Source organism: Notamacropus eugenii, chromosome 2 (genome assembly GCF_028372415.1).
Source record: "Notamacropus eugenii isolate mMacEug1 chromosome 2, mMacEug1.pri_v2, whole genome shotgun sequence".
In the NCBI taxonomy this organism is placed as follows: Eukaryota; Metazoa; Chordata; class Mammalia; order Diprotodontia; family Macropodidae; genus Notamacropus; species Notamacropus eugenii.
In genome coordinates this window covers 150066849-150078595 of record NC_092873.1, presented here as the reverse complement: position 1 = coordinate 150078595, position 11747 = coordinate 150066849, and the positions used below count along the sequence as shown (strand labels likewise).

Here is an 11747-nt window from a genome sequence, read left to right as displayed (position 1 = left end):
CTAAAATATTTTGATAAATTCATTTCCATTTGAATGTGTTTTATATATTTAAAGATGTGATTCTCAGAAATCAGGTCATAGACTTTACTAGACTGCCAAAGGTGCCCATGAAATCATAAAAGGCCATAACACCTGAAGCAGATGACTTGTAAGGCTCTTTTATATCCTAGAGAATCTAGGAAATTTTGAACAAAATATTTACATTGAAAAAATTGAGAACAATACCTCTGTCTCTCAGTGGATAATTTTTATCTTCCTCTTTGGGTAGACAATTATAGTAATATTAATGGCAATCTAAACACAGAACATTGGAGCTCAGAAAGGTTATATGACTTTTCAGTTTTTATACAAGCAGTGTCAGAACCAAGATGGCATTCCAGGTTTTCTCATTCCAAAGTTGTCTCAAAAGCTTCTCTAAGTTCCTTTGCTGAGGTATGCCTTAATATGCTGTTCCTAAACAAATGATTGTCTTTCCATTCTTGAAGACTGGCAGTGATTTCTCCTTTCTTTTCAAATCACAACTTTTTGTCATTGTCCCCAATTTTCTACTGCTTTATTACAATTCCTAATGATGATTCAATGTGTCCTTGCTCCTGGCAAAAGTGTAGTCCTCTATATATACCTTTGGTTCTATCCTCCTTTCTAAGATTTTTCCTCTGTTGTTAGCCTCTTCCCTTTCTCTAATATTCAGGCCTTATCTATTTTATCCTTTTCTGTGGCCTAAACTTTCCCTCATACTTAGAAACCCCTAAATAGGTCAATCGATTCACTACAAAACTATCTTTCCATATTGTTTTTTTCTCAGTGAAAGTCCCCAAAAGATTCTCTCCCTTTCTCTCTATCATCTTTTAACTTATGCTGCCTCTCCTTTCCCTCTTTATAAACCCTCTAAAATGTGACATATGGCATCATGATTGAACTAAAACAATGTTTTCTATAGCAAGCGATAATTATTTAATGTGCAGCTCTGATGACTTTCCCCCAAGACGTATTCTTCTCTTGACTTCTCTGCAATATTTGACACTGTTGAATACTCTCTACCTTTATGGCATTTTCTCTAGACTTTTGTTTCTCTGATCTCTCTTTGTTGCCCAATATCCATTTGACAACTAATTGTTAGTTTCTCTTGCTGGATCATCATCATCCCATTGTGCCCTTTAATTGGTTTATGCCAAGGTTCTGTTTTAGGCTTTCTTCTATACTCTACATGTTTTAGTGATCTTTTTATGTCATATGTCTTTGTTCATGTTCTCCATTCTCCAAAGACCCTTTCTTTCCTGAATTCTCTTAGGTTTTTGTGGGTACCACTGTCAGGCCCTGGACTCGTAATTTCTGTGCTATCCTTTTCACCTCACTCCTACCCCAGTCCTGACATCTAATCAGTTTTCAAAGAGTTTTCTCTCACTACAATGTCTCCCACATTTTCTCTGTTCACTTCTTTTACTTGGCCAGTATTGTAGTTCAGACTACTGCCACTTATTATCTGGAATATTGCAATATAATTCCACTTGGTATCCCTATGCCATCTCTCATCTCTTCAATGCATCTATCATGAATCTAGCAAATTAGTTTTCCTAATATGTAAAATTTGAGTATGTCCCTCTTCATCTCATTAAACTGCAGAAGGTTCACTAATCCTTACAGAATCAAATATAAACTCCTCTGTTTGATTTTTAATGCCTTTCTGAAAAATGACCCAACCTTTATTTCCAGTCATAGTGCATGTTGATCCTTTGTATATCAGTTGAAACTAATCTTCAACCAAACTAACCTTGTTGTTTCCTAACTCCATCTCCCATCTCTATGCTTTTGCCCTGCCTGTTCAAAAGACTGAAATCAAAGACTGTTTTCACTTTTGTCTTTGAATTCCTAGCCCCTAGTACAGTGACTGACCTACAATATTACTTTAGTACTTTGTTGATTTCATTTTTTGTTAGCCATTCAGCAATTACTTAGTGTATTAACCATAAGAGGAATTGGAAAGATCATTGTACTCCTAAATATAACCTCGAATTGCCTGAAATGCTCAATTTCACTCTTTTGTGTTTCCTGAATTTCACCATTAAAATATAGTTTTGTTGGTCAGGCTCTTTTTATTTTTAACACTTAGTTGTGAGCAAGTATTGGAAAGTGTGTTTTGACAGAATGTTATGGAGAATAGATATGTAATTTTGAAATTGACTACACCATAAAAAAATTCCTTTTGAGTGAGAAAAATGATTATTGGGGAGGGAAGGGGAGACTAAATTGAAAGTTCTCTGGGTAGCAATGAAGCAGCATGAGGGATCTGGGTTCCTTAAAGAGTAGAAAAGATTGGATTCTAAAGCTTAGTAAAGAATGTAAAGAAGTAGAAGCTTACCTAAAGCAGTCTTCAGATTTTCATTAACTTCTGCCCCACTTGGCTTTGACTGTCATAAAATTTCAGATAAAAGTTGTCACACTTTGTTTATCCTTACATAGTTTGTGATATTTCCGGAAATTCAGGATGGATTTTGTCACACTTATTTCTAATCTTGGGCACAAAGTCACTGATGCATCCTCATTTTGACTACAAAAAAGTGTAAATTTATTCCTTTCATTCTGTTCCCTTCTTTAGTCCATTGCTTGAGATAAGACTCTCCTCTCCGTTTAGGCACCAACAAGATTATGTGTAGATGGATTATGTGTTCAAAAGTGAAGGATATTCATATATTCAATGGTAAAATGTGCAGTTAACAAACACTTTTCATTTCCTTCTAATTTCTTGTACTAGTAGTATCTCACCGTATTTTTAGTCATTATAGGATAATGAAGTGGGAAGCACTGATGCCTTCTTAGCTATGCTTGCCACTTTTTGACTTTAACTGTAACATTTGAAGCGTTTTGAAGGAATCAAGCTTCTCAGTATGTGGTTCAGTTCTTTCTCTGAGGGTGATATATTTGCTGCATTCTTACATCATTTTATTTTCCTTCAGATATGCAAGCTCTGTAAATTTGCTGGGATTCTCTGAGGATGATAGAACTACAGATCTCCTGAGTGTTTGTATAGTTATTCAGTGTTAAGGGTCCCACAGTCCTTAAGAAGTTCAAATCCCAGAACCTATATTCAGCTTGTTATCATGGCCCTTGGGAATTCAGGGGTCACTTGAGTACTTTTTGATGCCTAGATCCTATGATTTATCTTGATACCACCTTAAACATCCCAGTAATCATTGGATCATATTAAAATTATTGTTTTTTGATTCAGAAAATAGTTCCATATGCCATAAAGCAATTAAAAGAAATATTCTACCGCTTCCCCAAACTGTGAAACAACCCCCAGACAAAAGACATTCTCCTACAGCTCTTGGGAAAAGCAGCTCATAATAACCATTATCCTTTGTAATTTTCCATATTGTATAACAAGAGGTATCATTTATTATTTTGGCACAGTTTTTGTTTGTCTGTTTCTAGTCCCCAGAACATTTCCTCACACATAATTGACATTTATTGAGATGTAAAAATGTATGATGGAGTTATTCCCTTAGAGAGAGAGAAAGAGGGAGAGAGAGGGAGGGAGGCAGGGATGAAAAAGAATTAGAGAAAGACTATGTCAACCTGGTCAGTTTCAAAGATGTAGACTGTTTTTTATCCATTCAATCAAAGTAGGCTATCCCCACCCATTTGTTATGAGTTAGAAATTAATTCCATATTAGAAAATCTGGATATACCCAGGCAAGCCCCATTAGACTAAAGCACAGGTCTACCCCCTCCAAACTCCAATGGCTCCCTGTTACTTCTATGATATAATATAAACTCTTCCTCTAGATATACTTTGCATTCTGTCCTGAGGGGTCTACTTACTATTTTTCATACACAATACTTCACTAATAAATCTCTGTCCTTGCACTGGCTATCTTTATGCCTGGAGTGCTCTCCCCCTCCCCTGACTCCTTCCTCTCTTAAGATGCCTAGCTTCTTTCACGACTAAGCTTAAGGCTCACATTCTATATAACTCCTATCTCACCTCCCCTAACTGCTAGTGCCTCCCTATCCAAAGTTATCTTCTATCTGTTACATATATGTCATGTTTGTACCAATGTGTATATACATGATGCCTTCCCAGTAAGAATGTAAGCTCCTAGAGTTCTTACTATTTTTACTTATTCCTCATAATTTCAGTGCTTTATACTGTACTTGGCACAGAGCAGATTCTTAATATATCCTTATAGATTTACTGATTTCTAAAATGCACTTAGGGTCCAACTCTACCCAACATGCCTCTACATGAATATTCCATTAAATGTTGGGGATACAAAAAAGATATATGTGGGTAAGTCAGCTGCCATCATGGACCTTATAATCTATGAAGGGACAGAAGAAGGAAAGAAGTATTTGGGTTGAGAAAGGCATAGGGACTGTGAGTAGTGCTATCAAGGTATACATTGACATTTTCCCCCTCCAGAAAATAATGGAAGCTTTGACTTGATTATAATTTTAGAATTACAAACTGAGGGTAGGTTAAGAAAGGGTCACATGCATCAGCAAGAAAATTGGTGAGGTGTTGTCTGGGGAGTAGCATTAATCATAGCTAGAGTTAATTTGTTCTAATATAAGATGATCAAGAGACTTTCAAATTCATTATTTTCAAATAAATCTGCCCCTTTTCCCCCAGAAAAGTTGTGATATCTCCATTTTAGGACTGGAATGCATGTATATTTTTAAAAAAGCATATTTTTATTATGCTCCTGTCCCTTTGAGAGTCAATATTTTAAACTTGGTGACATTGACTTGGATATATATTCAAGTCAGTAAACAGATAAAGAGAAGTGACATATCAGTATGTTTGTATATCTCTCTCTATATATCTATATATGTATATATGTACATATATATGTATGTGTATGAAATATGGATACTCATATGCATGTATCATTATGTATATATATGAAATGTACACAATATGCTTGTCTCTATGTGTTTATCTATGTATGTACGTATGTTTACTTGGGTTTGAGTATATCGGCACAGGCATATAATCATGGAAAAAAGTTTGGTATTTATCGCCTTGAGAAGTATTCTGAGGCCATGAGCTTACTCAAAGCAGTCTTCATGTCCTTGTTCCTCAGGCTATAGATGAAAAGGTTAAAGGTTGAAGGCACCACTGTATAGAACATGGAAAACAAGAGGTTCAGAACTGGGTAAGATTCCTGGGCTGGCATTACATAACCATTGATACATGTTGTGATAAAAAACATGAAAACAATGAGGTGGTTTAGCTAGGTGGAGAATGCTTTCCATATACTTTCTTTGGCTGGAATCTTCAGCACAGTTGAGATGATGTGACTGTAAGTAATTGTGATGTAAATAGAACAGAAAATCCCTAAACTGAATGCCAAAATCATAGTGACATCAACCGCAAGGTATGAATCAGAGCAGGAGATCCTGAGCAAGGCAGAGACATCATGGAAGAACTGGGGAATCTCTTTGCATCCACAAAAGGGCAAAAGGTACTAGCTCTGTATAGGACCCCAAGCAAACCTCCAGTGACCCAAGAAACAGCTGCCATCTTCACACAAGTTTTACTATTCATAATAACTTCATAGTGCAGGGGTTGACAGATGGCCACATAGCGATCATAGAACATCACTGTGAGGAGGAAAAACTCTGATGCTGCAAATAACATCAATAAAGAGAACTGTGACACCACCCCCTCCAAAAAAAAAAAAAGAGAGATGTAGCTGTTACTCAGAGTTTGTGTTTGATTTGGGGACTATGGCAGAAACAAGACAAAGATCTTCACATTCTTTAAGACCAGCAGTGATATAGATCCTCTACTAATTTTATGTGATATGCACTGTTCTGGATTGGTTCACTTTCCAAGACATTTTGACACTCTAATCAACGCAAGAAAGTGGAATTTTAAGGTAAATGAAGACAGTGTCACATATTAGACTTCTGCATGGCCCGTCTCATTACCAGCTCTTTGTTGGTCACTGCTAACCAAGACCAGTCATTGTGAAATGGAAATCTATCCTCAAATGGAAAAATAACTTGCAAGGTTTTCTCTATTTTTTGGGTCTTTTCTGTTTCTTTGTAGAATGCAGGATGTAGAAACTATTTCTTCCACTCCATACCTCACTTTGGATTTTGATTCAACTTGTCCTAATTAAAATATTCCTGGAGCTCACATCCAGACACTCACATCCTCATGAATTATTTTCCAAGCTATTCCTCTTGAAACCATTGTTCATATCTACAAGGCCTTACAAAAACAGAAATTTGCATTTAGCCATGGTATAAAGGAATTACAAAGGTTGGACCAATTATGATATTTGACAAAACATTTATAGAGTGCTTGCTTTATACAAGTCTCTATACTAAACCTGTACAGTTTAAAAAACGTGAATCATCTTCAATCATAGGCCTCAAGATACTTCCAGTCTGTTAGGGGGACAAGAAATATATGCAAATAATTATACCCCTGAGTAGAATGGGATAAATGTGTAGGAGGAGATCAAAGAGTTCAGAGAGATATGAGACTGTGAAAATTAAGGGACAACTTCATGCTTTACAGAATCTGGTTTATATGGAAGTTCTTGGGGTTGGGTAGAATTTCAAGAGGCATAAATATTGAGGTCACAAGAGAAGATATTCCATGTAAGTTATGAGCATGAGCACAAAAACTGTGATGAGCAGGACAAGGGAGAGGTATTGTCTATTTTTTCAATATACATGTGTTGTTTAATCCAAATGCTAATCTCAAGAGATGTAATTTCAATGAAATTTTTGTACTTTAAGTACTTTTCCAATGCATGAGCCTTCTTAAACTTATTCTTTTTAAATTTTGATCTTGAATTCCTGTACCACTCAACAATTTGCCTGGCAATCATTCTTGATCTGATTTTATTGTCATTTCCTAAAGATAGCCACCTTCAATTCTATTTAATTCTCCTCTTTTATCACTTGCTACTTGTTCCTACTGCAGATTATACCTTACCAAAAACCCATCCTTGGTTACTGAAGCCATTCACCTCTTAGAATTTTACTCGCATAGTGCTGATTGGAGCTAGGCATATACACCAAATGCTACTCACTGGGTCCACTAGTAATTTATGCCATGTGATTATAATTGGTTCTCACTTTAGCCAAGGACTTGTTTTGTTCCTTTCATGTTGATCTTTTACCCTATTCTTTACCTTGTCTACTTCTCATCTTCTATTGTCCTTTTATACCTTCTCTACCTTCTTTGCCAAACATCTGTACAAGAGAAATCTTCATATCACCCTTCATTTAACATATAGAGACCCTTTTTGGTGAGATATTTATTTCCTCTTTCTCTTCAAATCACAAATTTTTGTCATTGTCCCCCATTCTCTCCTGCTTTATTCCAGTTTCTAATGATGATTCAAAATGACTCTCCTGACAAAAGTGAAATCCTCTATATATGCCTTTGATTCTAACCCCCTTTCTAAGGTTTTTCCTCTGTTAGCCTCTTCTTTTTCTCTAATATTCAGTCTTTATCTATTCTGTCATTTTCTGCTGCCTAAAATTTCCCTTAAATGTAGATACCCCCAAATACTTCCTTTGATTCCCCATCAAAACTATCTTTCTATATTTTCTTTTCTCAGTAAAAGTCCCATATTCTACCCAGGAGCCAAAATTGTGGAGTGATTGGTAAATTTTCTATCTCCCTCCCCTTATTGACCTTGAAAGAACCATAAAATATTTCCCCAGAAAAATTATGGATTGGTTGGATCAGCAGAAGGGGAAAACAGTCTAGTAGCATCTGAGGATTGGTAAATCACTAAAGAATATTCCTATTACTGTGGGGGAAGACCAGAGCTCCAGGGGAGTGGAGCCTCACAATCAACACCAAGACCCAGGTACCTCAGTGCTCCAGGAGAAACGGGGAGTCACTAGAGCAGCCTGGGATCACCAAGCCCCGAGCTTGCTTTTTCTCTAGCTCAGCTGGGGAGATCTTCTGTGACCAGACCATCACTCCTCCACACTTAACAAGCCACCTCCTGGGCTAATCCCATAAAACACAAATAGAATTCACCTTTGCTTTCTCACACCAGGCAGCTCAACACCAGGTTCTTTAGTGTCTAGCTGAAAGAACCAGAAGCTAAACACACAAAGCCTCACCATCATGAGCAATAAGAAAAGGAGAAAAGAAAAGACTACAGAATCTTTCTCTGCAGACAGGGACCAAAACATGAATACCAAAGAGGTGAGTATGGAGACTGTACTCCCATCTGAAAATTCAGAAGGGTCTATGAACTGTTTGCATGCACAAAGAGCACTCCTGCAAGAGTTGAAGAAGGAATAGAAGAAAAAATGGCCAATGATTTTAAAAGTATGAAAAAAGAATTCAGTGAAGAGAACAGTTCTTTAAAAAGGAAAATTGAACAAATGGAAAAGGAAGCACAAAACGGAACTGGGAAAATTGGACAAATGGAAAAGGAAGTACTAAAACTTAACTGGAGAAAATAATTCCTTAAAAGGAATAATTGAATGGATGGAAAGAGATGCAAAAGTTAACTGAAGAAAACAATTTGATGAAAATTGGAATTGGACAAGTAGAAGGTAATGACTATATGAGAGACATTAAGAGTCAGTCAAATAAAATCTAAAGAATGAAAAGATAGAAGAAAATGTAAAATATCTAATTGGAAAAACAACTGACCTGGAAAAAAGATCCAGGAGAGAAAATTTAAGTATTATTGGCCTTACAGAAAACCATGATGAAAAAAAGAATCTGTACAATATCTTCCAAGAAATCATTAAGGAAAACTGCCCAGAAGTGCTAGATCCAGAGGGCAAAATAGTCATTGAAAGAATCCACTGGTCACCTCCCAAAAGGGATCCCAAACTAAAAACACCAAGAAATATTGTTGCCAAATTCCAGAACTATGAAGTGAAGGAGAAAATAGTACAGACAGCTACAAAGAAATCATTCAAATATCGAGGAGTTACAGTCAGGATCACACAGGACCTTGTAGCTTCTACATTAAAAGATTGAAGGAATTGGAATATGATATTCCATAAGGCAAAGGAGCTGGGACTGCAACCACGGATCAGTTACCCAGCATATGTTCAGCATAACATTTCAGGCAAGTAGATGGACATCCAATGAAATAAGGGATTTCCAGACCTTCTTGATAAAAAGGCCAGAACTCAATAGAAAATTCCATCTTCAAATGCACATGGCAAGAGAGCCTTTAAAAGGTAAATAGGGGAAAAGAAAACTTGTCACCCAATTTGGGCAGACTCTTTGCCTCCCTATAAGGGAAGATGATGCTTGTTAATCTTGAGAATTGTATCTCTATTATGAAATATAAAAGGGATACACAGAGATAGAGGAAATGGGTATAAAGTAAATTATGTGATGATAGAAATATGATTTAACCATGTGAAGGGATTGTAGCAGAAGATGTGAAAAGGAGGAAGCAGAAGATGGTAAATTACATCACAAGAAGAAGTACATAATTATATTATAGTATAGGGAAAGAGGGAAGAGAGATGAGTATCGTTGGAGAGGTGCTCTCATCTGATTTGGTTCAAGGAAGGAACAACAAACTTAATTAAGTATATAAATCTAACTAGTTCTATAGGCAGTAGGAGGGGAAGGATGAAAGAAAGGAGAGGGGAAGTTAAAAGGGAGGGAAGAAGTAGTAATGGTAAAGGGAATTAAAAGGGAGGGGGGCTGAAAGAAGGAAGGGAAGACTGTGAGAGGTGGTGGTCAAAATTAAAACTCTGTTGTGAAGGGGAAGGGAGAACTAAAAGGACATGTGGTGGGAAAGAGGATGGAGGGAAAGACACAAATAATAATTATAATTGTGAATATAAATGGGATGAATTTTCCCATATAACAGAGGTGGATAGCAGAATGGATTAGAAACCATAATCCAACAATATGTTGTTTACAAGAAACACGTTTGAAATGAGGGGATACACACAGGGTAAAGGTAAAAGGTTGGAGAAGAATGTATTGTGCTTCAGCTGATGTAAGAAAAGCAGGGATAGCAATCCTAATCTCAGACAAAGCAAAAGCAGAAATAAATCAAATCAAAAGAGATAAGGAAGGAAACTATATCCTGCTTAAAGGTACCCTAGAAAATGAAGCAATATCATTACTAAACATATGTGCTCCAAGTGGTATAGCATCCAAATTCTTAGAGGAGAAGTTAAGGGAGTTACAGGAAGAAATAGACAACAAAACTGTACTAGTTGGGCACCTCAACCTCCCCCTCTGTGAACTTGATAAATCTAAACTTAAACAAGAAAGAAGTTAAGTAAGTGAATAAAACTTTGGATAAGGTAGATAAGATAGATCTCTGGAGAAAGTTGAATGAGGATAGAAAGGAATATCCCTTTTTCTCAGCAGTACATAGCACATATACAAAAACTGACCATGTAGCAGGGCATAAAAAAACTCACAATCCAGTGCAGAAAGGCAGAGATAATCAATGCATCCTTCTCAGATTATAATGGAAAAAAAATCATATGTAATAAAAGGCCATGGAAAGATGCACCAAACATTAATGGAAAAGTAAATAAACTAATCCTAAAGGAGTGGATTAAACAACAAATCATAACAATCAAAAACTTCATTCAAGAGAATGACAATAATGAGACAACCTACCGAATCTTATGGGGCACTACAAAAGCAGTTCTTAGAGGAAGCTTTATATCTTTGAATGTCTACATGAATAAAATAGAGAAAGAGGAGATCGATAAATTGGTCATGCAGCTGAAAAAGCTAGAAAAAAAGCAAATTGAAAATCCCCAAGTGAATACCAAGTTAGAAATATTGGAAATCAAAAGAGAGATTAATGAAATTAAGAAAACTATTGAACTAATAAATAAAACTAGGAGTTGGATTTATGAAAAACCAATAAAATAGATAAAATGTTGATCACTTTAATAGAAAAAGAAAGAAGAAAACCAAATTACTAATATCAAAAATGAAAGATGTGAACGCACCTTCAATGAGGATGAAATTAAAGCAATAATTAGAAATTGCTTTTCCCAACTTTATGCCCATAAATTCAACAATCTAAATGAGATGCATGATTATTTAAAAAAATATAAATTTCCAGATTAACAGAAGAGGAAGTTGAATACTTAAACAACCCCATCTCAGAAAAAGAAATTGAACAAGCCATCAATGGACTCCTTAGGAAAAAATCTCCAGGACCAGATGGATTTACAGGTGAATTCTATCAAACATTTAAAGAGCAGTTAATTCCAACACTATATAGACTATATGGGAAAAATGGGGAAGAAAGAGCCCTCCCTAATTCTTTTTATGATACAAATATAGCTTTGATACCTAAACCAGGGAGAGACAAAACAGAGAAAGAAAATTATAGACCAATTTCTCTACTGAATATAGATGCAAAAATTTTAAATAGAATTTTTGCAAAAAAGAGTACAGCAACTTATCCTGAGAATAATACATTATGTTCAGGTATGATTCATACTAGGAATGCAAGGTTGGTTCAATATTAGGAAAACTATTAGCATTATTGCTCATATCAACAACAAACCTAACAGAAATCACAAGATTATCTCAACAGATTCAGAAAAAGCTTTTGATATAATACGGTACCCATTCCTATTAAAAACACTGGAAAGCATAGGAATAAAAGGAACTTTCTATAAAATAATAAGCAGTATCTACCTAAAACCTTCAGCAAGCATTATATGCAATGGAGATAAGCTATTTGCATTTCCAATAATATCAAGGGTGAAACAAGGATGTCCATTATCACCACTATTTT

General features: G+C 35.8%; 1 long non-coding RNA gene across 1 annotated transcript in view; it reads left to right on the top strand.

Moving 5' to 3' along the window:
* Positions 1–11080: 11080 nt before the first annotated feature.
* The window catches only part of LOC140526438 (uncharacterized), a 50501-nt gene continuing 49834 nt past the window's right edge, over positions 11081–11747 (top strand). The window contains exon 1 of the long non-coding RNA XR_011974369.1: positions 11081–11176. This is a non-coding gene — a long non-coding RNA (uncharacterized lncRNA). The remainder of the gene's footprint in view (positions 11177–11747) is intronic.